This window comes from Rhinatrema bivittatum, chromosome 8, assembly GCF_901001135.1.
Source record: "Rhinatrema bivittatum chromosome 8, aRhiBiv1.1, whole genome shotgun sequence".
NCBI lineage: Eukaryota > Metazoa > Chordata > Amphibia > Gymnophiona > Rhinatrematidae > Rhinatrema > Rhinatrema bivittatum.
Genome location: NC_042622.1, coordinates 218,794,371 through 218,821,015, shown reverse-complemented (window position 1 = coordinate 218,821,015; position 26,645 = coordinate 218,794,371).

Sequence of the window (26,645 nt, the reverse complement as noted above, 5' to 3'; positions counted from 1 at the left end):
ACTTGCGGATCCGGTGGAAGAAAAGGTAAGCCCTGAAGGAGGTTGACCTGAGTCGTCCACCAGGTTAAGGATAGGCGCAGCGCTTGTGTGACTGTGACTATGGAGGACAGAGGCTGAAAAGCTTGAATCCATTGGTGTCGTAGAGTCCATTGTGTTACTCTCATGGCTAGTCGGGTCATGGGAGTGACTTGAACCAAGGATGCCATGTGTCCTAGGAGAATGAGGAACTGGCGAGCCGTAGCAGTGTTCTGAGACTGGAGCTGGCGAGCCAGGGACATTAGGGTGTGGACCCTCTGAAGTGGAAGGTAAGCCTTTGCCTGTAAGGTGTCCAAGTCTGCTCCAATGAAGAATAAGGTTTGAGACGGGACTAAGCAAGATTTCTCGTAATTGACAAGAAACCCTAAGGAAAGGAGTGTTTGAATTGTCAATTTTAGGGAGGATTGAGCTATCTGTTGGGTGGAGGCCCTGATTAGCCAATCGTCCAGGTAGGGGTAGACGTGGACACCTTCCTTCCTTAAGAATGCTGCTACCACCACGAGACATTTGGTAAAGACTCGTGGGGCAGAAGCCAGACCGAAAGGTAGGACACGGTATTGATAATGGTCGTGGCCTACGAGAAACCGCAGATATTTGCGATGGGATTGTGTGATCGCAATGTGGGTATAAGCGTCCTTGAGGTCGAGAGAGCACAGCCAATCCCCTCTTTGTAGCAGAGGGAGCAGTGCGCCTAGGGTTACCATTTTGAACTTCTCTTTTTGAAGGTATTTGTTGAGGGCTCGAAGGTCCAAAATGGGACGTAGTCCCCCTGATTTCTTTGGTATTAGGAAGTATCTGGAATAGAATCCCTTGCCTCGTTGAGAGGGAGGAACGGGTTCTATAGCATTTGATTGCAGAAGAAGAGACACTTCCTGTTGTAATTGAGCCAAATGGGTGGATAGACTCCACGCTTGAAGAGGCGGGGAGTCTGCCGGAAGAGTTATGAAGTTGAGGTGGTAACCCTGTGCGATAATTGTTAGCACCCACTGATCTGAGGTGATCTGCAACCAAGGTTGTAGAAAATGGTACAGTCGACCTCCTACAGGAATGTCTGGAAGAGGGGTTTGGCATGTGTTCCCTACAAGGGAGTCAAAGGTCAGCCGCAGGCCCCGGTGGAGGGGCTACAGTAGGCCTTTGTTTCCTAGGCTGACGCGGCTGAGGCCTAGTAGAGGATCGAGCTGGACGAGGCCTGGCCGATGGAGGGTAGTAACGGCGTGGCCGAAAGAACGACTTCTTAGAGTCCTTCTTAAGTGGTTGTTTGGAAGAAACCTCAGACGGAACAGAAGAAAGTTGTTTCAACGTCTCGTGGTGATCTTTTAATTCAGCTACAATTTGCTGAATTTGTTCCCCAAACAAATTGTCCCCTAAGCAGGGTAAATCCGCTAAACGATCCTGGACTTCTGGGCGAAGGTTGGATGATTTTAACCAAGCCCAACGTCTGGCCGAAATGGCAGTAGCTGAAACCTTTGTGGAGGCATCAAAGATGTCATAAGCCGTTCTGATCTCGTGCTTCCCTGCTTCAAACCCTTTGTTAAGAAGGGCCTGAAGCTGTGGCTGATATTGTTCAGGTAATGTGTCAGCAAAATCTTGCATCTGTTTAAGGATGGCTCTGTTATATTGCGTCATGTAGAGTTGATATGAGGCTATGCGAGAAATCAGCATAGCTCCATGGTACACTTTCCGTCCCACACTGTCCAGGAATTTATTGTCCTTGACCGGCGGAGTGGAGGAGTGTGGCTTTAGACGCTTGGCCTTTCTTTGTGCGGACTCAACCACAACAGAGCGATGATCCAGTTGAGGCTTTTGAAAGCCTGGTGCTGACTGGACGAGGTATGTGGAGTCAGCCTTCTTGTTAACTGGTGATACAGATGAAGGAGATTCCCAGTTTTTCTTTAAGAGATCGAGAAACACCTGGTGAATGGGGATGGAAGCGATGATTTTTGGAGCATCCAAAAATTGAAGCAGTTCCATCATCTGGTGTCTGTCATCGGTCTCAGATTGCAGCTGAAAAGGTACAATTTCGGACATCTCCTTTACAAAATTAATAAAGGAGAGATCCTCTGGAGGAGATCTTTTTCTACTCTCTGTAGGAGAAGGAGGTGATGGTAAATCTGTGTCAGAAGATGTATCATCACCCCAGGTATCATAGGGATCACTTGGGGGTTGAAGCCCCGATGGACCAGGTTGAGGATCCAAGGGCATCGAAGGAAACCTTGGAGGAACCGGTGGTACTATCGGTACTGGGAACGGCATCGAGGGTTTCGGTACTGCCGATGGAGTCGGTGCCGGTCTTGGAACCGATGGAGTCAAAGGATAAATCGGTGGAGTTCGAGAAGGCACCGATGGGACCACCCCGGAAGGGGGAATCAGGAACGGTGTTTCTCCCGCCGATGAAAATCCAGTCGGAGACGATGGCGCTGTCGGTGCTACTGGAATCATCGATGGAAGGGCATGTACAAGTGCCTCCATACGTTGTAGTAGCGGTGCCAGCGCTTCCACCAAAGGTTCGGTGGTCGGTTCCTTCCTCGGTGGCGGAGTCGGTGCCGGGGTCGATGCCGGTGGCGGTGCCGGAATCGGTGCCGGAGACGGTGCCAATGGAGGTTGGAATCTTTGCATCGCTTTCTCGATGGCCTCCTGGACCAGCCGGTCCAGTTCTGCCCGGAGACCAGGGGTAACAATACCCGGCTCGACGGGAGAGGGAGGCTGAGGCAGAGCCGGAGGACCCACCGTAACCGGTGGGATCACGGCTCCCACACCCCGAGAGGGTGAGGGTTTCCTCGATGCCTGCGAACGAGACGTGGACGGTGCCAAGTCTGATCGAGGCCTCTTAGTCGGTGGCTCGGCTTGTTCAGAGGTCGATAACTGTGGATCCTCGACAGGCCGAGACTTGTGCCGTCGATGGCGATGCTTGTCCTTCTGGTCTCCTCGCCCATCCGGGGAGGGGACAGGAGTCGAAGGCCGAGAAGTCATCGATGGTGGACGGTCACCGGAGGGTTGACGATGGTGGTGCAACTTCGACGGTGCCGGTTCCGATGACGTCGATGCTATCGATGGCGTTGGGGTGGGTGCATGGAAGAGGAGCCCCATCTTCTCCATCCTGGCTTTGCGACCCTTCGGTGTCATTAGGGCACATTTGGTGCAAGTCAGGACATCATGCTCACTTCCCAAACACAAAACACAAACCCTATGGGGGTCAGTGATTGACATAGTCCGGGTACAATCCGGGCATCGACGGAACCCCGTCGCCATGGCTTAAGGCCAAATTTAGTCGCGGGCTCGGTAATTGCCAACAGGCCTCAAGGGCCAAATTTGACGGTAGTCGAAGAAAAAAGGCAAAAAACTTACCGGTTTCCGCGGAGGTGACAAAAATTTGTCGAAGGGAGACCCCTGAGGGGCAAATTTTCTTCGGAAAGAAAAATACCGAATTCCTGTCAGGAACGTGGTAAGAGAGCTCCTTTCACCGCGTGGCAACTGCTGCGCGGAAAAAAGAAGACTGAAGGGAGACCCCTGCTGGCTGCAGGGTCAGTGCCTTACTGGGCATGCCCAGTAGGGGCCAGTCAAAGTTCTGTTTAAACTTTGACAGAAGTTTTCCGTGGTGGGCTCCATCCTCGATGTCACCCATTTGTGAGGACAACCATCCTGCTTGTCCTGTGAGAACGCACGTAACCGCGAAAACCCGCTCCTGTGTGCGCTGAGCCTATTTTGCATAGGCCCCAGGACGCGCGTATGTCCCGGGGCTTGAAAAAAGGGGCAGGGCAGTCTGGGGGCAGGGTGGGGGCGGGGCCGGAGCCTCCAGGCACAGCGGCCATTTGCCGCTGTGCCAGGGATCGTGGTCCGGCCGTCGGCCGGTGCGCACAACCTATGCCTGCCCAGGGGCAGGCACAACTTATAAGATAAAGTTAAGGGGGTTCTTTTAGGTAGGGCTGGGGGGCGGGTTAGGTAGGGGAAGGGAGGGGAAGGTGGGGGGGGGGGCAGAAGGAAAGTTCCCTCCGAGACCGTTTCGATTTCGGAGCGGCCTCAGAGGGAACGGAGGAAGTCTGTGTGGCTCGGCGTGCGCAAGTTGCACAGTTGTGTACCCCCTTGCACGCACTGACCCTGGATTTTATAACATGCGCGCGGCTCTGAACGCATGTTATAAAATCGGGCATTCATTTGTGCGTGCCGTGTTGCACGCACAAATGTACGCGCGCGCGTACCTCTTAAAATCTGGCCCATTGTGTATAGTATAGTGAGTTCACCACAGCACACTTCCAATATGAAATTCCCAACACGGGCCTCGTGTTTCGCTGACTTCACCAGAGGTTCATCAACTTAAGTCGGCGTGCCTTCCCGCTGCGGGTTAGTGCGTGCCCTCCTTTTGAGACCTGTGATTATAATGATGAGCATTTTTGCCTGAAGATACAAGTCTAAAGCTCAGAAGTATGAAGGTCTCTTTCCTATAGAGCGTGCCTCCAAAGTGGTGGTTGGGGTTTTTTTTTCTGGCAGGATTTCAAAGCTGCACACCCAAACTGACTTGCAGATTTTTTGCAATTTATTTAAGCAAACCATAAATCTGGCCCTGAGTGTAGCAGGATGGCCTACATGTACATTACTAGCATAAGGACCCATCCAAATAACAAGAGAAAAAAAAAAAGGCATTTCTACGTGTACATTCACTCCCACCCAGAGCCCTTTTCTCAGCAGCGGAAAGCAGCGCATGTACTTTTCTGTGCACAGAGGCTGCATAATGTTCAGAAGGCTGTTTTACATGTGTAAATAAGATTATACCCATATGAAACACATAGACAATTGCCATCTTTATGTATCCCATGAGAAAATAATTTTTTTATCATCTCTTTAGTAAGTGCAATCAAACACAATCCAAAGAATCTTCTTAACAATTTTTTTTCCAATTTTCTTCCCAGTTTACAACCCAATCCCCAACCCAAAATTTTAAAAACTAAAATGCTCTTAAGAAAATCAATCTGCTTATATTTCATGTTTAATTAAGGTTGTTAATGGGCATTTTTTCATTGGGATACCAAGAGAAGAGCCTTAGGAAATTAAATCAGCCAGTAAAGTTCCCTGAAAAATATCAGCACAAATATGGTTTTTTGCAGCGTGACTTACAGAGTGACCAACACTACAAAGTATACAGTGAGATCTTGTTCATGCACACATCTGCCTTCCTGTGTATACAACAGAATTCTGCTGGCAGATGTGTGTGAAGCAGGGCTGCTCTCTGCTGCTCCCATGGCAGTACTGCAGAAAGGCAGCGAAGCACCTGCACTGCAGCACTCAAAATACTTACGACAATCGCCACACTGTAAACAGGAGGAAAAAAAAATATATAGCTCAAAGCTCAACAGCATTTCTTTACCTGTTTCACACCTGGAAGGCCAGAACCCTTCCCTGCCTGCCTCATGCACTGTCATAGGTTCCAATTACGGTTGTGATCTGGTGCATTTCCCTTTAGTTTCTGCCCCTGAAATACCTTGGTTGTTTGCTGGAAGGTTTGCAGCACAAATGGATAAAGCTATCAGAGAACTCTCGTGCAGCAGATTGGGGACATCCCAATGCAAAGGATCTGGTTAGTGAATAATTCTGCAATGATTTCTCACTTTCACGTTTACTGTGCACTGTTAACAGCTGAATTAGATTTGTGTGCCATGCTTCCCTTGACACTGAACATGGTCTTATGTCCAGGGTCAAGAAGAGGAAGGCGAAAGGTTGTCACTGAGGATAGAAACTGTTATGCTTTACACTAGTCCAGATATAATCAATGAAACTAAATCTGTACATGGTTTAACTAAGTCTTTAACAATGCCCATGCCTAACACTCACCAGCATCAGCACCGACTGTCACCCTCCACTAATTCAGGGCTGATAGGCAACAAGCTTCCTAACTGTACAGGAGAGAGGAGGAAGGGCGAGAAGGACAAAAATGTAGAATATGATAGCAGATAAGAACCATAAGGCTTATTCATTCTGCCACCCAATTTTCCCCCATGTGATCTTTAGCTTTCAATTCTTTGCAAATGAAGATATTCCGTGCTTATCCCAGGCTTTATCCCTAACACCCCCATAGCTAAGAGGCCTCTATGCTTTTCCCAGGCTCTATTCTTCAGCACCCTCCCCCCCCCCCCAATCTAAGGATCCTCTGCACATATCCCAGGCTTTATCCCCTCATTCTTCACAGCTAAGGATCCCTTGAGCTTATCCCAGGGTTTATCCCTCACTCTTCACAGCTATGGATCATTTGTGCTTATCCCAGGCTTTACCCCTCACTCTTACAGCTAAGGATCATCTGTGCTTATCCCAGGCTTTACCCCTCACTTCCCCATAGCTAAGCATCCTCTGCTTATCCCAGGCTTTATCCATTACTCCCCACAGCTATGGATTATTTGTGCCTATCCCAGGCTTTCTCCCTCACTCCCCCTACAGCTAAGCATCCTCTGCTTATCCCAGGCTTTATCCCTCACTCCCCCTACAGCTAAGCATCCTCTGCTTATCCCAGGCTTTATCCATTACTCCCCACGGCTATAGATCCTTTTTGCTTATCCAGGGCTTTACCCCTTACTCTTCACAGCTAAGGATCCTCTGTGCTTATCCCAGGCTTTACCCCTCAGTGTTCAAGGCTAAGGATCCTCTGTGCTTATCCCAGGCTTTACCCCTCACTCTTTACAGCTAAGGATCCTCTATGCTAAATCCCAGGCTTTACTCCTCAATCTTCAAGCCTAAGGATCCTCTGTGCTTATCCCAGGCTTTACCCCTCACTCTTCACAGCTAAGGATCCTCTGTGCTTATCCCAGGCTTTACCCCTCACTCTTCACAGCTAAGGATCCTCTGTGCTTATCCCAGGCTTTACCCCTCACTCTTCACAGCTAAGGACACTCGATGCTTATCTCAGGCTTTATCCCTCACTCCTCCAAAGCTAAGGATCCTCTGTGCTTATCCCAGGCTTTACCCCTCACTCTTCACAGCTAAGGATCCTCTGTGCTTATCCCAGGCTTTACCCCTCACTCTTTACAGCTAAGGATCCTCTATGCTAAATCCCAGGCTTTACTCCTCAATCTTCAAGCCTAAGGATCCTCTGTGCTTATCCCAGGCTTTACCCCTCACTCTTCACAGCTAAGGATCCTCTGTGCTTATCCCAGGCTTTACCCCTCACTCTTCACAGCTAAGGATCCTCTGTGCTTATCCCAGGCTTTACCCCTCACTCTTCACAGCTAAGGATCCTCTGTGCTTATCCCAAGCTTTATCCCTCACTCCTCCAAAGCTAAGGATCCTCTGTGCTTATCCCAGGCTTTACCCCTCACTCTTCACAGCTAAGGATCCTCTGTGCTTATCCCAGGCTTTACCCCTCACTCTTCACAGCTAAGGATCCTCTGTGCTTATCCCAGGCTTTACCCCTCACTCTTCACAGCTAAGGATCCTCTGTGCTTATCCCAGGCTTTACCCCTTACTTCCCCACAGCTAAGCATCCTCTGCTTATCCCAGGCTTTATCTCTCACTCCCCCCACAGCTAAGGATCCTTTGTGCCTATCCCAGTCTTTACCCCTCACTCTTCACAGCTAAGGATCCTCTGCTTATCCCAGGCTTTTCCTCTCACTCCCACCACAGCTAAGGATCCTTTGTGCCTATCCCAGGCTTTACCCCTCACTCTTCACAGCTAAGGATCCTCTGTGCTTATCCCAGGCTTTACCTCTCACTCTTCACAGCTAAGGATCCTCTGTGCTTATCCCAGGCTTTACCCCTCACTCTTCACAGCTAAGGATCCTCTGCACATATCTCAGGCTTTATCCCCTCATTCTTCACAGCTAAGGATCCCTTGAGCTTATCCCAGGGTTTATCCCTCACTCCCCCACAGCTATGGATCATTTGTGCTTATCCCCGGCTTTACCCCTCACTCTTCACAGCTAAGGATCCTTTGTGCCTATCCCAGGCTTTACCCCTCACTCTTCACAGCTAAGGATCCTTTGTGCTTATCCCAGGCTTTATCCCTTACTTCCCACAGCTATGGATCATTTGTGCTTATCCCAGGCTTTATCCCTTATTTCCCACAGCTATGGATCATTTGTGCCTATCCCAGGCTTTATCCCTTATTTCCCACAGCTATGGATCATTTGTGCTTATCCCAGGCTTTATCCCTTATTTCCCACAGCTATGGATCATTTGTGCTTATCCCAGGCTTTATCCCTTACTTCCCACAGCTATGGATCATTTGTGCCTATCCCAGGCTTTACCCCTCACTCCCCCTACAGCTAAGCATCCTCTGCTTATCCCAGGCTTTCTCTATTACTCCCCACAGCGATGGATCCTTTGTGCTTATCCCAGGCTTTATCTATTACTCCCCACAGCTATGGATTCTTTGTGCTTATCCCAGGCTTTACCCCTCACTCTTCACAGCTAAGGATCCTCTGTGCTTATCCCAGGCTTTACCCCTCACTCTTCACAGCTAAGGATCATCTGTGCTTATCCCAGGCTTTACCCCTCACTCTTCACAGCTAAGGATCATCTGTGCTTATCCAAGGCTTTACCCCTCACTCTTCACAGCTATGCATCATTTGTGCTTATCCCAGGATTTACCCCTCACTCTTCACAGCTAGGGATCCTCTGGCTTATCCCAGGCTTATTCCGTCGATAGCAGGGCTGAATTAGCCATGCTGTCATGGGATCTGTCAATCAGGTCCGGGAGGCAGAGCTTTACAAAGCAGAGATTTAGATTTTAGCTCTCTGCGGCTTCGCATGTGTTCTCGCGCAGGAAAGTAACAGATTCTCCTCAATCTGTTTTTTTCCCTGAGCAGGATCGCACACAGGGCTGACTTCTCCTCAGCGTTTCTTATTTTTCTTGAAATGTCAAAAAAGCCGGGGTTTAAACCCTGCGTCTGTGGCAAGGTAATGTCGGTCACGGATGGCCATGATCGATGTTACCGATGCCTGGGACCAGAGCATAAATTACAAAATTGTGATTTTTGTGCTTGAATGTCCCCAAGAGCCCAAAAACAATGGGCCTACAGAATGCTTGAACGTTTCACTTTTTCCAAGCCATCGGAGGCTCATTCTTCACCGGGTCCCTCGTCAACGGCGGCTCCGTCACAAAAAAGAGCATCGTCGTGGGATCCTCAACCCTCCAGGTTTGGAGGTAAGGACTTATCAAGCTGACATAGGCCTTCGGATCCAAGAGGACTGAAAGAGCCTCGGCGATCGGCGCAGGATACAACGGCGCCTAAAACTTTGGCGCTGACAACTTATGCGCCTGAAGCACCTTCTGCGCCCAAATCACCATTAGCGCAAAACACTTCTGCATCCGAGTCGACATTGGCGCACAAGATACCGGCGCGCACAGCGCAGGAAACATATGCGCATAAGGCGCTGAAGACATCTGCGTGCACGGCGCCGACGACCTCTGCGCGCATGGCGCCAAGGACCTCTGCACACACGGTGCCGAAGACTTCTGCACGTACGGCGCCAGAGCCATCTGAACGCACATCGCCGGAGACTTCTGCACGCTCGGCGAAAAAAACGGTGCCGACACCATCAGCGCACACGGCGTCGATAACTTATGCGCACAAGTCGGTAAATGAGCACAACTTACAACAAACATTGGCGCACATGGCGCCGAAGACATTGGCGCACTCGACAGCACACAGATCGACGCACAGTGGACTACAAAAGTCCAAACAAACATATCATTCATTACCACATGGGGTAAAACGAAGTCATCAGTCTCCAGATGTACCTCATTCCACCTCTTCAGACTCTAATCCTACAGAGGTGAAAGTCAAGATGAATCAGACGATCACTGTCGGGAGATGGAACCCACACAGGATCATCATCACACCATCACCATAGACGATCACATCACTCACATCAAAAAGCAACGAAGACAAGACATACATGGGCAGTGAGCCCTTCCACTTCTAGGTCATCTCACCCACGAAGTGTAGATTCCTTATTTCGTAGACAATTAATACAAATCACTTCCTCTGCTGCATCTTCGTCCTCAGATAATTCTGTTAAGACCACAGAGGGCAAGATGAGGAACAAGTATGATGTACCAACTGCTTCCCCTAAAATTCCTACGGTACCACCTAAGACAGGTGAACTACCAAAACAATCTGGTCATTCAGCAATGCCTCCTCAAACGAAAGAGGCATGTTTTCAATTATCCCAATCATTGGCGGGGTTTTATGAAACTCTTCAATCATCCTTTAAGATGTCCAACGAACTATCAGTGAGTTCCCCGGAACACAGTATACATACTTCCAGAGAACCGTCGGTGGAGCCTCCAGCATCCCCAATGACGAAATGACCAATTTCACCAATTAAACAGCAAGATACCCCTATAGATTCTCTGTCTTCACAAACGTCCCCATTGTCATCTATTGGATTCCCATCGGATCCACAGGAACAACCACAGGAACCGTATTCTCCTCCAGAGGACCTGACATACCCAAACCTTTTAGAAAAATTGGGCACGATATTACATCTAGAGGTCCAAAAGGAGACAGACCCTAGATCAGAAACCTTTGGTCTTCTAAAGATTTTCGATGCTCCGGGAGAACCAACATCTCTCCCACCACATGAATTATTACATACTGTCTTACAGAAGTCGTGGGACACGCCTTATTCTCTATCAGTGGTTTCCAAGAAAATGGATATAAAATTCCGTATGCGAAAAACATCGCCTTACTCTATACCACAACTATTCTCTATCAGCGGTTTCCAAGAAAACGGATATAAAATTCCGTAGGCGAAAAATATCGCCTTACTCTATACCACAACTACCAGAGTAGTTTAGCCAAAAAAACATCCTTCAAAAATTGGAAGAAGGATCCATCTGAAGAAAATAGGATAAAACATAAGCATTGTCAAGGTAAGTGTAAAACATTGATAAGACAGGCGAAGAGAGAATTTGAAATGAAGTTGGCCATAGAGGCAAAAACTCATAATAAAAACTTTTTTAAATATATCCAAAGCAAGAAACCTGTGAGGGAGTCGGTTGGACCATTAGATGACAGAGGGGTTAAAGGGGCTCTTAGGGAAGATAAGCCCATTGCAGAAAGACTAAATGAATTCTTTGCCTCCGTGTTTACTAATGAGGATGTTGGGGAGATACCAGTTCCAGAGATGGTTTTCAGGGGTGATGAGTCAGACGAACTGAACGAAATCACTGTGAACCTGGAAGATGTAGTAGGCCAGATTGACAAACTGTAGCAAATCACCTGGACCGGATGGTATGCATCCTAGGGTTCTGAAGGAACTCAAAAATGAAATTTCTGATCTATTAGTTAAAATTTGTAACCTATCATTAAAATCATCCATTGTCCCTGAAGACTGGAGGGTGGCCAATGTAACCCCGATATTTAAAAAAGGCTCCAGGGGCGATCCGGGTAACTATAGACCAGTGAGCCTGACTTCAGTGCTGGGAAAAATAGTGGAAACTATTCTCAAGATCAAAATCGTAGAGCATATAGAAAGACATGATTTAATGGGACACAGTCAACATGGATTTACCCAAGGGAAGTATTGCCTAACAAATCTGCTTCATTTTTTTGGAGGGGTTAATAAACATGTGGATAAAGGTGAACCAGTAGATGTAGTGTATTTGGATTTTCAGAAGGCGTTTGACAAAGTCCCTCATGAGAGGCTTCTACGAAAACTAAAAAGTCATGGGATAGGAGGCGATGTCCTTTCATGGATTACAAACTGGTTAAAAGACAGGAAGCAGAGAGTAGGATTAAATGGTCAATTTTCTCAGTGGAAAAGTGTAAACAGTGGAGTGCCTCAGGGATCTGTACTTGGACCGGTGCTTTTCAATAAATATATAAATGATCTGGAAAGGAATACGACGAGTGAGGTTATCAAATTTGCGGATGATACAAAATTATTCAGAGTAGTTAAATCACAAGCAGACTGTGATACATTACAGGAGGACCTTGCAAGACTGGAAGATTGGGCATCCAAATGGCAGATGAAATTTAATGTGGACAAGTGCAAGGTGTTGCATATAGGGAAAAATAACCCTTGCTGTAGTTACACAATGTTAAGTTCCATATTAGGAGCTACCACCCAGGAAAAAGATCTAGGCATCATAGTGGATAATACTTTAAAATCGTCGGCTCAGTGTGCTGCAGCAGTCAAAAAAGCAAATAGAATGTTAGGAATTATTAGGAAGGGAATGGTTAATAGAACGGAAAATGTCATAATGCCTCTTTATCGCTCCATGGTGAGACCGCACCTTGAATACTGTGTACAATCCTGGTTGCCGCATCTCAAAAAAGATATAGTTGCGATGGAGAAGGTACAGAGAAGGGCAACCAAAATGATAAAGGGGATGGAAAAGCTCCCCTATGGGGAAAGGCTGAAGAGGTTAGGGCTGTTCAGCTTGGAGAAGAGACAGCTGAGGGGGGATATGATAGAGGTCTTTAAGATCATGAGAGGTCTTGAACGAGTAGATGTGATTCGGTTATTTACACTTTCGAATAATAGAAGGACTAAGGGGCATTCCATGAAGTTAGCAAGTAGCACATTTAAGACTAATCGGAGAAAATTCTTTTTCACTCAACGCACAATAAAGCTCTGGAATTTGTTGCCAGAGGATGTGGTTCGTGCAGTTAGTGTAGCTGGGTTTAAAAAAAGGTTTGGATAAGTTCTTGGAGGAGAAGTCCATTAATGGCTATTAATCAATTATACTTAGGGAATAGCCACTGCTATTAATTGCATCAGTAGCATGGGATCTTCTTAGTGTTTGGGTAGTTGCCAGGTTTTTGTGGCCTGGTTTTGGCCTCTGTTGGAAACAGGATGCTGGGCTTGATGGACCCTTGGTCTGACCCAGCATGGCAATTTCTTATGTTCTTAACTACCACATGCTTCAATTGTGGTAGAGTCGGCAATGCAAAGATTCAAAAAAGCAAAGTCGCATGCCTCATATCCACTGGGCAAAAACAACCGGTGTTTAGATGACTTTGGCAGGAAGATGTATCACAACTCAATGTTGAATGCCCGCATTATGCACCATCAATTCTATATGGTACAATACCTATATGAGTGCATACAAGCCACGAAAGGTATGCTTTCCTCGACGGCGGATCAAGTACCACCACCTCTTCATGATATGGAGGAGTGTTCTCGACACCTTCTGTGATCGATATATGAGGCATTTGAAACATCTTCTAAGGCGTCTGCGACAGCCATCGCAGCTCATAGGATGACATGGTTACGCTCTAGTACGATACGAGAAGATTTACATGAGAAACTGACAAACTTTCCGTGTACAGGAAACAACCTGTTCGGAGAACGGTTTCAAGAAACAGTTGGAAAATTAAAGGAGGAAGCTTTAGCAGTCCAATCCTTAACGTCACAATCTCACTACTCGACCATGCGTCTTTATGTGGGATCTACACGTAGACAGTCCTATAACCGTAGGCCTTACAGGTCTTATCAATCCTTTTGTACACAGATGTATCCATCTTACCAGCGTCCTCTGCCGCAACAAAGCAACACGACTCAACGTAGGGGTAAGCCACATAACCAGAGGCAGCAAACACAGCAACCGGCTACTGCACTGAAATCAACGCCATCTTTTTAATAACCCAGCCACCACCACTACATCAAGCACCACCTGGCAGAATTCATTCTTGCCTGGCAGCCTGGGAGAAAATAACAAACGATCAATGGGTTTTAGAGATAGTACAACATGGCTATCAACTCCAATTTACCACAAAGCCCATACTACCTCACTTTTCCACTCTAAAGAGTCAAAGCTTCCAACCACAACTGGGGGAAGAGATTGCTCTTCTTCACAAACAGCAGGCCATTCGACAAATTTTCCCGAAAACCCAAAAAGCAGGGTTTTATTCCCCATACTTCCTCATACCCAAAAAGTCGAGTGGCATTCGCCCCATATTAGATCTACGGGAGTTGAACAAATTCCTGACCAAAGAGAAATTCAAGATGGTATCGTTAAAATCGATCTTACCTCTGATTCAACCCAACAACTGGATGTGTTCCATCGATCTGAAGGATGCGTACACACATATTCCAATCCATCCATCCTCTTGGCGTTACCTATGCTTTCGCTACGGCCATCAACACTACCAGTACAAGGTTCTTCCTTTTGGACTATCGGCTATACCCAGGGTTTTCACCAAATGCATGGTTGTGGTGGTGGCTCATCTCAGACAACAGGGTATGACCATCTTTCCATATCTGGACGATTGGCTAATAATAGCCTCGAACCTGGACATCTTACTCGATCCCCTTCGACGAGTGATACAGTGTTTACAGGAATTGGGGCTAGTGATCAACTTTCAAAAAACACATCTCAAACCAACACAGAGACTAGAATTTATAGGAGCAGGCCTGGACACTGTTCGCAACAGGGCATTCCTCCCAACAGAACGAATAATACAAATACGTCAACTTCTCTACTCGTTGAACAACACTCAAAGACCGTTGGCAAGACAAATTTTGGTAGTCCTCGGCCACATGGCAGCGGCTATCTTCACAGTGCCCAACACCAGGCTACACATGAGACGCCTGCAATGGGGACTAAAACGTCAATGGAAACAACACTCACAACCGTTGACACAGAAGCTATCGTTGACTTCCGAGATGAAACAGGACATAACATGGTGGCTCCTACACTCCACCCTGTCCAAAAGAGCAGTATTCAGTCCTCCTCCTCATAACGCAGTCTTAACCACAGATGCGTCTCGCAAGGGATGGGGAGCACATCTCGAGATTTACGAAACACAAGGGTTATGGACAATCTCCGAGTAGACCCTGCAGATCAATTTATTAGAGCTCAGAGCAATTCGAAATGCGTTACAAGTGTTTCAAGATCACTTAAAGGTCCGCAGAGTCATGATCTACACAGAAAATCAAGTGGTAATGTTTTATATCAACAAGCAAGGAGGATCCAGTTCATGATCCCTTTGCAAGGAGACCCTAACAATCTTCAGACATGCTCACCAACATTGCATACATCTGCAAGCAACTTATCTACCCGGAGTAGCAAATACAAGAGCGGACAGGCTAAGTCGCATCTTTCTTCCTCACGAATGAACACTGAATTCGGAGATAGCCCAAGGCATCTTCATGCAATGGGGGACACCCGAGATAGATCTCTTAGCAACAGAGATCAATGCTCAGGTTCCCAAATTCTGCTCGATACGACCAAGTCAGTTCAGGATCGCCCAGGATGCCTTCCTCATTCCCTGGACGACAGGCTTCCTCTATGCCTTTCCTCCCATACCACTCATAACAAGAACAATTCAAAAGTGCATAACAGACAAGGCTCAACTGATACTGATAGCTCCAGCCTGGCCAAGACAACCGTGGTACAGTTTCCTTCTCTGACTGTCCATCATGGATCCCATTCGATTACCGAATCGCCCAGATCTTCTCTTCCAAGATCAAGGAACGCTTCTACACCCACTACACTCATCCCTCCATTTAACAGCATGGAGATTGAGAGGCTCCTTTTAGTAGAACAGGGAGGTTCCACTTCGGCACAATCCATTTTGTTAGAATCCAGGAAACTCTCAACAAGGAAAAACTATAGTTATAAATGGAAACGATACTCGACCTGGTGCACTTCTAATGGTGTACCACCATTAGACTGTTCACCTGAGTTACTCATGGTTTATCTACATACACTGTACACAGCTGGTCTTGCAACCTCATCCATTAGAGTTCATCTCAGTGCCATAGCGGCATATCACAGACCATTTAACAATATTCCTATTTCCAATCACCCCTTACTATCTCGTTTCATCAAAGGGTTAACTCACCTTCGCCCTCCGATCTCCAAACCTCCAGTTCCGTGGAACCTCAACATAGTTCTTGAACAGCTTATGCTTTTCCCGTTTGAGCCCATGGACTCAGCAGAAAGTAAATACCTCACATGGAAGGTGGTGTTACTGGTTGCAGTAACATCAGCACGACAAGTCAGTGAATTACAGGCCTTGGTCTATTATTCTCCGTATTTACAGTTTCATCATCAAAAAGTGATTCTCCGAACTCACCCATCCTTCCTACCAAAAGTAGTTTCTCAATTCCATCTCAATCAGACCATAGAACTGCCCATCTTTTTCCCTAAACTTCATGCAAATGAAAGGGAAAAATTACTACATACACTAGATTGCAAAAGGGCTTTAGCATACTACAAAGAAAGAACAAACTCGGACTCCCGTATTTCTCAACTCTTTGTCTCCTTCGACCCGAAAGCGCCTGGACTACCGGTGGCTAAACGCACCATCTCCAGCTGGATAGCACAGTGCATCAAGTTCTGCTACGACAAACAGAACCTAAAGCTACATTCTGTTCCCAAGGCTCACCAAGTTAGAGCAATGGCAACCTCCTTGGCACACCTTAAACATGTACAACCCATTGACATTTGTAAGGCAGCTACATGGTCATCGCTCCATACCTTCACATCGCACTACTGCCTTGATCAACAAGCAGCCACTGATGCAAAGATAGGGCACGCAATCCTGCAATCTCTATCCTCTTCTACACGATGAATGCCACACTGTTTATGATCACGTAGAAACATGTATACCATAAACAATGGGATCGGGAGCGTGGGACTCCCATGACAGCATGGCTAATTCAGCCCTGCTATCGACGGGAAAAAGCAAGTTTGCTTACCGTAAACGGTGTTTCCGTAGACAGCAGCAAGAATTAGCCATGCTGACCCACTCTCCTCCCTGGCAATCAATGTCTTTCCGAACTAAAGCTTAATCAAAGATTGAGGAGAATCTGTTACTTTCCTGTGCGGGAACACACGCGCAGCCGCAGAGAGCTAAAATCTAAATCTCTGCTTTGACAAGCTCCGCCTCCCGGGCCTGATTGACAGATCCCATGACAGCATGGCTAATTCATTCTGCTATCTACAGAAACACCGTTTACGGTAAGCAATTTGCTTTTATCCCTCACTCTTCACAGCTAAGGATCCTCTGTGCTTATCCCAGGCTTTACCCCTCAGTGTTCAAGGCTAAGGATCCTCTGTGCTTATCCCAGGCTTTACCCCTCACTCTTCACAGCTAAGAATCTTCTGTGCTTATCCCAGGCTTTATCCCTCACTCTTCACAACTAAGGATCTTCTGTGCTTATCCCAGGCTTTACCCCTCACTCTTCACAACTAAGGATCTTCTGTGCTTATCCCAGGCTTTACCCCTCACTCTTCACAACTAAGGATCTTCTGTGCTTATCCCAGGCTTTACCCCTCACTCTTCACAGCTAAGGATCTTCTGTGCTTATCCCAGGCTTTACCCTTCACTCTTCACAGCTCAGGATCCTCTGTGCTTATCCCAGGCTTTACCCCTCACTCCCCCCAGAGCTAAGGATCCTCTGTGCTTATCCCAGGCTTTACCCCTCACTCCCCCCAGAGCTAAGGATCCTCTGTGCTTATCCCAGGCTTTACCCCTCACTCCCCCCACAGCTAAGGATCATCTGTGCATATCTCAGGCTGTATCCCTCACTCTTCACAGCTAAGGATCCTCTTTGCTTATCCCAGGCTTTATCCCTCACTCTTCACAGCTAAGGATCCTTTGTGCTTATCCCAGGCTTTACCCCTCACTCTTCACAGCTAAGGACCCTCTGTGCTTATCCCAGGCTTTATCCCTCACTCTTCACAGCTAAGGATCCTCTGTGCTTATCCCAAGCTTTACCCCTCACTCTTCACAGCTAAGGATCCTCTGTGCTTATCCAAGGCTTTATCCCTCACTCTTCACAGCTTAGGATCATCTGTGCATATTTCAGGCTTTATCCCTCACTCTTCACAGCTAAGGACCCTCTGTGCTTATCCCAAGCTTTATCCCTCACTCACCCCACAGCTAAGGATCCTCTCTGCTTATCCCAGGCTTTACCCCTCACTCCCCCCACAGCTAAGGATCATCTGTGCTTATCCCAGGCTTTACCCCTCACTCCCCCCACAGCTAAGGATCATCTGTGCATATCTCAGGCTTTATCCCTCACTCTTCACAGCTAAGGATCCTCTGTGCTTATCCCAAGCTTTACCCCTCACTCTTCACAGCTAAGGACCCTCTGTGCTTATCCCAGGCTTTATCCCTCACTCTTCACAGCTAAGGACCTCTGTGCTGATCCCAGGCTTTATCCCTCACTCTTCACAGCTAAGGATCCTCTGTGCTTATCCTAGGCTTTATCCCTCACTGTTCACACCTAAGGATCCTCTGTGCTTATCCCAGGCTTTACCCCTCACTCTTCACAGCTAAGCATCCTCTGTGCATATCCCAGGCTTTATCCCTCACTCTTCACAGCTAAGGACCCTCTGTGCTTATCCCAGGCTTTATCCCTCACTCTTCACAGCTAAGGACCCTCTGTGCTTATCCCAGGCTTTATCCCTCACTCTTCACAGCTAAGGATCCTCTGTGCTTATCCCAGGCTTTACCCCTCATTCTTCACAGCTAAGGACCCTCTGTGCTTATCCCAGGCTTTACCCCTCACTCTTCACAGCTAAGGATCATCTGTGCATATCCCAGGCTTTATCCCTCACTCTTCACAGCTAAGGATCCTCTGTGCTTATCCCAGGCTTTATCCCTCACTCTTCACAGCTAAGGACCCTCTGTGCTTATCCCAGGCTTTACCCCTCACTCCCCACAGCTAAGGATCCTCTGTGCATATCCCAGGCTTTAACCCTCACTCTTCACAGCTAAGGATCCTCTGTGCTTATCCCAGGCTTTACCCCTCACTCTTCACAGCTAAGGATCATCTGTGCATATCCCAGGCTTTATCCCTCACTCTTCACAGCTAAGGATCCTCTGTGCTTATCCCAGGCTTTATCCCTCACTCTTCACAGCTAAGGACCCTCTGTGCTTATCCCAGGCTTTACCCCTCACTCCCCACAGCTAAGGATCCTCTGTGCATATCCCAGGCTTTACCCCTCACTCTTCACAGCTAAGCATCCTCTGTGCATATCCCAGGCTTTATCCCTCACTCTTCACAGCTAAGGACCCTCTGTGCTTATCCCAGGCTTTATCCCTCACTCTTCACAGCTAAGGACCCTCTGTGCTTATCCCAGGCTTTATCCCTCACTCTTCACAGCTAAGGATCCTCTGTGCTTATCCCAGGCTTTACCCCTCATTCTTCACAGCTAAGGACCCTCTGTGCTTATCCCAGGCTTTACCCCTCACTCTTCACAGCTAAGGATCATCTGTGCATATCCCAGGCTTTATCCCTCACTCTTCACAGCTAAGGATCCTCTGTGCTTATCCCAGGCTTTATCCCTCACTCTTCACAGCTAAGGATCCTCTGTGCTTATCCCAGGCTTTACCCCTCATTCTTCACAGCTAAGGACCCTCTGTGCTTATCCCAGGCTTTACCCCTCACTCTTCACAGCTAAGGATCATCTGTGCATATCCCAGGCTTTATCCCTCACTCTTCACAGCTAAGGATCCTCTGTGCTTATCCCAGGCTTTATCCCTCACTCTTCACAGCTAAGGACCCTCTGTGCTTATCCCAGGCTTTACCCCTCACTCCCCACAGCTAAGGATCCTCTGTGCATATCCCAGGCTTTAACCCTCACTCTTCACAGCTAAGGATCCTCTATGCTTATCCCAGTCTTTATCCCTCACTCTTCACAGCTAAGGATCCTCTGTACTTAGTAAATATGATTATAATGTTTAAAGGTACACAGATTGTTGTATTTGTAAAGCTATAGTCTGTATGTGGTCCGTATGTCAAGAAGTTTGTTGATTTAAATACATTGTTGTATAAAATAAGGTATAAGCCAGGGCAAAAAAAATTGCTTTGTACCTCTGATTCTTAATATATCAATTTTGGAATAGCCATCTATGCGCATAAAACTGGGCTTAGAAAATTACCCCCTTAAAGTTCTCCTACTTTTCTCAAGAGAATAACGCTTGTAAACTAGTCACAGCTGTACTGAATTAGTCCAATAAAGAGGTCTCACCTACAGCTTGTTTGCTGATCCTTATTTCTGCTTTTCCTTGAAAACTAGAGTGAGTGGAGCTCTGTACTTCACAAAGAGATTAAATGATTCCTTTGACCAATGACAAACAAGTCTCATTTTAACCAACATGTAAGGGGGTGGTGGGTAGATGACACAGCCCGTGCAAGGGTTTTAAACCTGTCAGTGTCAGGATTCTCAGAGGTAGCTTGCATGAAAGTTGGAATTACAGGAATTATTCTGCAGTGCTTTACCCAATCAGGGCGCTATATAAATGCCAAATAATAATCCAAGAAAAGGAATAAGGACTACATTAGGAGTCACCATAAAATGAGGCGCTTAAGATACTATATTAATGCATTCCTAGGTATAAAAGTTGTGTAGTATACCCCATGGTGATTTACCTTGAATGTTACTGGCTAACTTTATAGTATTATCTGGCTATGCACCTAAGCATGGAATACATTTTTGTTGTTTCGCTGTTTATAAAATGTAATACTTACAAGTATCCACAAGGGGGGGGAGTGTGATCTGGTTTTCTCTCTTTTTTTCCCCCATTTCGCTGTGCTGCATTCTTCCCTTCCCTTTCAGCTTCCACCTCCCACGACCTCCTTTGCACTGTAGCTCCTCCCACTCTCATTCCTATAGCTTCTCTTTCACTGCAGCTCCCATGTTCCACTGCTTCCAATCCAGCTCCCATTCTCCATATTTTCCTTTCCACTGCAGCTTCCCTTCCCCTGCAGCTCCCACTCCCCACAACTTCCTTTCCATCGCAGCTGCCACTCTCTGCTGCTGTCACTGCAGCTCCCGCTCCAAACAGCTTCTCTCCCACTGCAGCTTCTGCTTCCCACTCTTTCCACTACAGTTCCCCCCTCTTTCTCTCTCTACCCACTCTCCCCTATCAGTGTGAGCAGAGCCCAACCGGTGGTGTTTTGTTTCCGATTATCGGCAGAACTAAAGCTGAACTTTTCACTTCTCTTTCTCTGTGCGCATGGCCTCCTGTAAAGGATTTTCCACAATGCCTAGGCTCAGATGTGTTGCTCTTATGACCTAAGGTCAGTCCCAAGTTCTGAGCAAATCAGAAATCGCAAAGGGGGCTCCGAGCACTGAAAACTGTCCCTGCTTGTCCAGGTGCAGGATCAACCTCTTGCCCACAGGTGTCATCATAGGCAAGAAGTGGGAAGGTCTCATAACCACAGACTCAAGTGCTCCTCTAAGAGATGCTGGGAGGAACTTTCCATCCCTCACCCATGACAGCAGGGACCATCTTCACAGCTCTGACCGGTCTGGTGTTCCTAGAAAAGCCAGGGACCTTCCAGCATGATACTAACCTGAAAATATCTTATCTATACCGCATCTGTGTCAGTAACTGTGTCTCTGCCTAAGAGACACCGAGCATCATAAGGGTCTTTTGTAAAATGATTTTATCGTAACCTGCTTCTGAGTTAATCCTTAGCAGCACACAACATTCTATTGTTAAGACACCAATATAAATAAAAATGCATTGTTGTTGTATTGCTAGCACCCTGTACCTATAGCTTATCTCCCCTGAAATGTTGTAATCTCTCCTAAAATGTTTTAATGTAAAACTTTCTACTTTCTAATTTCCTTTTTTCTTTCTAAATCTTCGTTAAGCTATCTGTTTCACTGTAAACCGATGTGATGTGCAAACGAACATCGGTATATAAAAGATATAAATAAATAAATAAATAAATAAATGATGCTTAAGCACTGAGAACACTTGTTCCAACACAGATCGCCCTGAAACATAATCCTGATTTCTCCTGGGCCTTCTGCCAGGCAAGGTTCAGGCAGATGCAGAGAAGAGCTGCAGAGATCTCCAGCCTGTCTCCTACAGGAATCTGGCCTGTGCCAGCACCATATTACGGGCAAAGACCAATTTTTGCAGAATCCCAGATAGACCACAAAAGAGGACCCGATTCACACAAAGTTCACTGAAGATGCTCTTAGATTTTATACACCAACATTAATTAAAAAAAAAAATGTATAAGGCTTCTTCCATGTTTTTCAGGGCTCCGGTGACATCTTGTGATTCACTGCCCAGCTCTGAGGTAGCACAAACCCCTCTAAGGGGAGTACAAATGCAGCCAGTGGAACAGAGCCCTTGCCTGTTCTGTTCAGCCTTATTGTAACTCCAGGCACGTACTTCAGAAGCAGCATTTACATCAGTCAAAATGCACAAGAGAGCTTTCCCAGGCCGAGCCTATGTGCAGAACAGATGTTTCATATGAGGCTCATTTGCAACCAGAAGCTCACATGCCCTCTTTTCTCAAGACACTAGAAAATCAAGCCCAATACCAGGTGACTGCCAGCTTCCTCAGAATGCCTTCTCTCTCCATTGTTAAGCCTCTTATACACAGGAACTGGCCAGAATTTGCAAACCAAAGGTACCAACAGGATAGAGGAAGCTACATAAATATTTACTAATTTGCTATCACACATACCAAAAAGACATGTATTTAAGATAAAATGATTATATTCCCCTTTTTCAGATCCAGAAGTGAAAGGGAGATAGTAATAATAATAATGAACCCCTCAAATTGGAAGGTTTGGAAAAAAGTATAAAACTGTATATAATTTGTGGGTCAGTTTCTACCCAGAGACTGCATGCAAGCGGACAAACACAGGGCCACAGGTACTACAGAATGGTTTTAAGGCTATGTGTTAAGCTGTAATGCCTGCATGTCACTAGGTGACAAGCTCTAAGCCTATCTGCATGCTACCATGTTACATGTTCTAAAAACTGAAAGCATCCTGTGACACTGTGTGACACACTGTAAGGATGTAAAGCACCCCGTGACACAGAGTGGCATTTCAATGACCTAATGCTTTATACAGATAAGGACACCCTGTAAAAACCTGTGTTACATGCTCTGAGGCAATAGGACACCTTGTAACACTGTGAAATACCTCTTTGGTGGTAAGGACAACCCTGAAACACTATGTGACATGTTCTATGGCGGTAAGGAAACCCTGTGTAGCTGTGCGAAATGCTCTATGGAGATAAGAACACCCTGTGGCACTGCATGATCAGCTCTACAACAGTAAGTGCATGTTGTAACACTGTGTGACATGCTCTGTGACGATGCGGGACACCTGTGACAATGTGTGTCATGCCCTGTGCAGGTAAGGATACCCCGTGATGCTGTGTAGCATGCTCTATGGCGGTAAGGATACCCTGTGAAACTGTGACATGCTCTGTGGAGATCAGGACATCTTATGGCGTTGTGTGATGCTCTGTGGTGGTAAGGACAATCTGTGACGCTGTGTAACATGCTCTATGGTGGTAGGAATAACCTGTGGTACTATGTGACGTGCTCTGTGGAAATAAGGACAACTTGTAACACTGTATGATATGCTCTGTGAAAATAATACCCTGTAATGCCGTGTTACATGCTCTGTGTGACATGTTTTGTGGAGATAAGAACAACCGGTGGCACTGTGTGATGCTCTGTGGAGATGGAACATCCTGCAGCACTGTGTGACAAGCTTTATGGCAGTTAAGGACGTCTTGTGACACTGTGTGAGATGTTTGTGGAGGTAAGGGCAACTTGTGGTTTTGCATGACACTCTCTGGAGATAAGAACACCTTGTGATGCTGTGTGACACACTCTGTGATGGTAAGGACACCTGTGATACCATGTAGCATGCTCTATGGTGATAAGGACAACCTGTGGCACTGGGCGACAAGTGAGTGAAGAACACCCAGTAATATTGTGTGATGGCTTCTAAGAAGCTGAGAACACCCTGTGACACTGTGTGACATGTTCTGCGGAGGTAAGGACAGTATGTGGCACTATGTGTCACACTATGGAGGTAAGGCACCCATTGTGTGACAGTCAATGTGTCTCTGTGATGGTAAGGGCTCCCTGTGAGGTTCTGCAATGGGAAATGAGGGAACCATATGGGTCTGTCACAGACACAATGGTGGGGAGAGCACCCTGTGACGGTCTGTGTGGGGGTGAAGGCACCGTATGACGCATTGCTTGGGGGTGAGGGCACGGTATGGCTCTGTTGAAAACTCTCTATGGCCACAAGTGTCTCTGTAATGGGCTGCATGGAGAGGTATGCGGACACCATGTCGGTAACACACTCTGTGGGAGTGAGATCGTGCTGTAATCGCTCTGCAAGGGAGTGAAGGCATCATGTGGCTCTGTGTCACATACTGTTTGACAGTGAGGGCATCCTGTGACCCTCTGTGTGAGGGTATGGGCACCATGTGATATACTGCATGGGAGTGGGGGCACTGTGTAGGTCTGTGTCACACACTCTGTGGCGGTGAGGCGCCCTGTGACGCTGTGTGTGTGTGTGTGGGGGGGGGGGGGGGGTGAGGGCTATGTGGTTCCACGTCACACACTCTGTGGTGGTGAAGATACCCGGTGATGGTCCTTGTGGGGGTGAGGGTACATCAAGGGCACCGTGTTGGTCTGTGCCACATGCTCATTGGTGGTGAGGGTGCTCTGTGTCATACACTCTATGGTAGGAAGGCTCTCTGGTAACTGTACCCTGGGGCAGCGGTTCTCAACCGGTGTGTCGCCAAGCACCGGCAGGTGTGTCGCGCACTTCAGGTCTCCCGCTCTTCCCCTCCCTCTCCTCACCCCAGCGAGACACACACACTTCTTCAACAAACACTGCTGCTGTTCCTGCCCGTGCTATCGGCCCTTTCAAGCCCAGAGTGGAACGGCAGCAGTGTTCGTGGAAGCCAGCAGCAGTGGCAGGGCCTTTTCTTCTTCCCGCCCCTGCGGCCCGGAAGAGGAAGTGATGTTTACCAGGCACTCGGGAAGAAGAAAGGGCCATGCTGCTGCTGCAGAAATCATGTCCCAAGTCTCCCAAGATTCCTCCCCCCCCGGGCCCTCACGTGGTAAGAAGGCAGCACTCAGCTGTTTGCCTGTGCTGCGATCACGATGCAGAGCAGTCAGCTGAGAATGTGGCCATGGCAATTTCCTGCCGCGCAGCTGTTTGGGAAATCTGTCGATTAGCTGCCTTGGGTCTGTGGCATTTAACTTTTTTTTTTTTTATATGGCCCCTGCTCCAGACCTACGGGTCCCGCTGATTATCATCGCCGATGTCAGCAGGATTGTGGCCTAAATCGTAAGGCCCCCTCAATGCCTTCTGCAGCTCCCCTCTCTCCTCGTGGTGGCACTAGGCTCAGAGACTCATGACTGCGGCCAAGTTCATCGTGGGAGGGCTGGCAGCTACAGTGGCTCGACATGCAGCTGTCCGCTCCAGCCCTTCCCCTCGGGAACACTTCCTGCCTCTCCTCAGGCTGCGAGCAACTGGCTCCTGCAGATCAAAATGCAGCCGTGGGGAGCCTGCCATTGGCTTCCCGAGGCTCTGCACATCCACAGCCTACAGCCACTGTTCTCAGCCCCTCCTCCCTGCACCCTATGTACCACGGGAACTTCCCCAGGCTCCTGCAGCTAGAATTGCGGCCTTTCTGCTCTTGGCCACTCACCCCTGCAACCAACAATGGCCCACAGAGAGAGACGGTCAGTGACTTCCGCAGCCCTTGCACATCATGGCTACTCGACGGATTTCCCAAACAGCCGCATGGCAGGAAATCCCCGCGACCACATTCTCAGCTACTGCTCTGTGCTGCGATGATCACAGCACAGGCAAACAGCTGAGTGCTGCCTTCTTACCGCTGCGGGGCCGGGGGAGTCACTCCTGCAGTTCCCAGCCTGTCACGACTGCTTTAATAGCAGAATACCGGCTGCCTTGTGCTTTAGCTGCCATGTGGGGTGGGAGTGAGTGAGTGAGACAGAGAGAGTGAGCCAGCATGTGAGTAAGTATGTGAGAGAATGTGTGTGATAGAGACTGTGTGTGTAAGAGAGAGAAAAAATGTGTGAAAGCAAGAGACTGATCAGGGAGGTGACTGGTGTGTGTGTGTATGAGAGAGAGAGATTGGCCAGGTAGGTGACTGGTGTATGTGAGAGAAAGAGATCGGTCAAGGGTGTGACTGGTATGTGTGTGAAAGAAAGAGAGATTGGTCAGGGAGGTGACTCTGTGTGTGTGTGTGTGTGTGTGTGTGTGTGTGTGAAAGATTGGTCAGGTTGGTGACTGGTGTGCATTTGCGTGTGTGAGAGAAAGACTGGTCAGGGAGGTGACTTGTGTGTGTGTTAGAGAAAGATTGGTCAGGGAGGTGACTGGTGTGTGTGAGAAAGAGAGGTCAGACAGGTGATTTTGTGTGTGTGTGACAGAAAGATGACTGGTGTGTGAATAACAGAAAGTGTGTATGTGTGTGTGTGTGTGAGACAGACTAATCATGGACCCTAAGGAAGAGGAGCGTCAGAACAGAGCTTCAGCAGCCATTGCTGCTTCTGGTGTGTGCTAAGGCCTACAAGGGAAAGGAGTAGGAGAGTTGCCGGCGAGGGTAAGTAAAGGTGGCTTTTTAAGTTTATCTTTCTTGATTAACTGCCATTTTAATTATTGGGAATTATGTAATGTGCCTGCTGTTTGAAATATTTTATTGTGTTTAAGAATACAGTAAAATCACAGGACAGCGGGCGAGCACCCACTCTTCCGGCGCGCACAGGCCACTCTCCTGTGCACGCGATACAGTAATTTAATTAATTAAAATTAGGGCCGGCAGTAAAAAGAGGTGCTAGGGACACAAGCGCGTACCTAGCGCCTCCTTTTTGACAGGAGCGGCGGCTGTCAACGGGTTTGA